Here is a 1429-nt window from a genome sequence, read left to right as displayed (position 1 = left end):
AGCCGAGTGTTCCCCGGATCCGCACCCCGCTGTGGAATAAGCAAATCCCAGTAGATGGGGCTGGGAGTGAATTAAACCCGCGTGGGAACAGAGCCGGTGAGGAGGTTCCACGCCTCCTCCGTGCGCGGCGGAGCGCAGCGGGTGCGGAGCGGAGAGGACACGATCCCTCCCAGCCTCGCAAACTTCTCCTTGCGTGGCATTTCTTAAATTTCTCCCCCCACCCCAATCAGGTTCGACCCGCTCCATCACTCGCCCTCCCCCGCCGTAAATAACCGGCCGTGGGGCGGCCCCGCCGAGGCTCCCCCTCATCAGGCTGCGAAGGGCACCCAAATTAAGTGGATTTAGGTTTTTTTTAGCAGTTATTGGAGCCAGACGTGATGCCCCGGTCGAAATCCGCCTCTCTATTGCAGCGGGCCCGGGCGCCCGGTGCTGCCACCGATGGAAAATCCCTCGCGGCTTTTTTTTATTTTCTGCTAAGGAAGCTTTAATTTCTATTTTAATTTGTATTTTTTTTTAACTTGTATTTTAGTTCTTATTTTCCTTTTCTTTTTTTTTTTCTTTCCTTTTTTTTTTTTTTTTTTTTTTTGTGTGTGTGTCTTTAAAATCCTCATCCTTGCAGTCTGTCCTTGAGTCTCCCCTCTGCGCGGGGAAGGAGAAGAAGCTGCGCTCAAAGAGTGCGCGGGGAAAAATCAAACCGAGCTTATTTTAGGTTATTTTTCAGTTCGTGCACGGATTCCCTGCTCTGCAGAAAACCACTTGGTACCCACGGGGTCAGGTTCTGCCCGGCTCGGCTCCGTTTTTAGACCCCGAAAATTAAGTTTTTATTTATGCACTGGTGTGCGTGGAAATTTTAGGGCTGGAAATCCTCAAATTTGCTGTTATTGGGGCGATCCCGCGATCGCGGCGGCTCCTTCTGTTTCCCGGCGATTTGGATTTTTTTTTTTTTTTCGGGAAAACAGCAAAGCACGGAGCAGGTTTTTATTTGCCAAGAGACTCAAAATACATCCGAGCATCTTCTGTTAATCGCTCGTGTCCTTCCCTAAATCCTCCCAGATCGGGATGACTCTAACGCGATGTTATTATTAAATAAAATTAGAACTAAAACTGCACTGTCATCGGGGTAATCCCGGGGAGAATCCAAGTTTGAAAGCGAAATCCGTGTTTTTGCAGCCTTTCTCAGGATGAATCGCAAAATTCGTCGTGTTTTTTCTTTTGGCGGGTTAAAAAAATAATTATAATTTCTGGAGGAGCCTGAAATAGAAATTTAGATTTTTTTTTTATGTGGATTTAATAAAAAGGAGAATAAAAAGAGGGAAGGCGTATGGTTGTGTCTCTAAAATCCCATCTCAGTGAGGGTGGGGAGTGGTTAAAGCCGGCCCCGCCGGGACCCTGCAGAGCTGCTCCGCCGACACCCACGTGTGGGGGCTGC

This window comes from Manacus vitellinus, unplaced genomic scaffold (genome assembly GCF_001715985.3).
Source record: "Manacus vitellinus isolate BGI_N305 unplaced genomic scaffold, ASM171598v3 scaffold_106_pilon, whole genome shotgun sequence".
Lineage (NCBI taxonomy): Eukaryota > Metazoa > Chordata > Aves > Passeriformes > Pipridae > Manacus > Manacus vitellinus.
The sequence above is the reverse complement of the archived record's forward strand: the minus strand, read 5'-3'. Positions refer to the sequence as shown.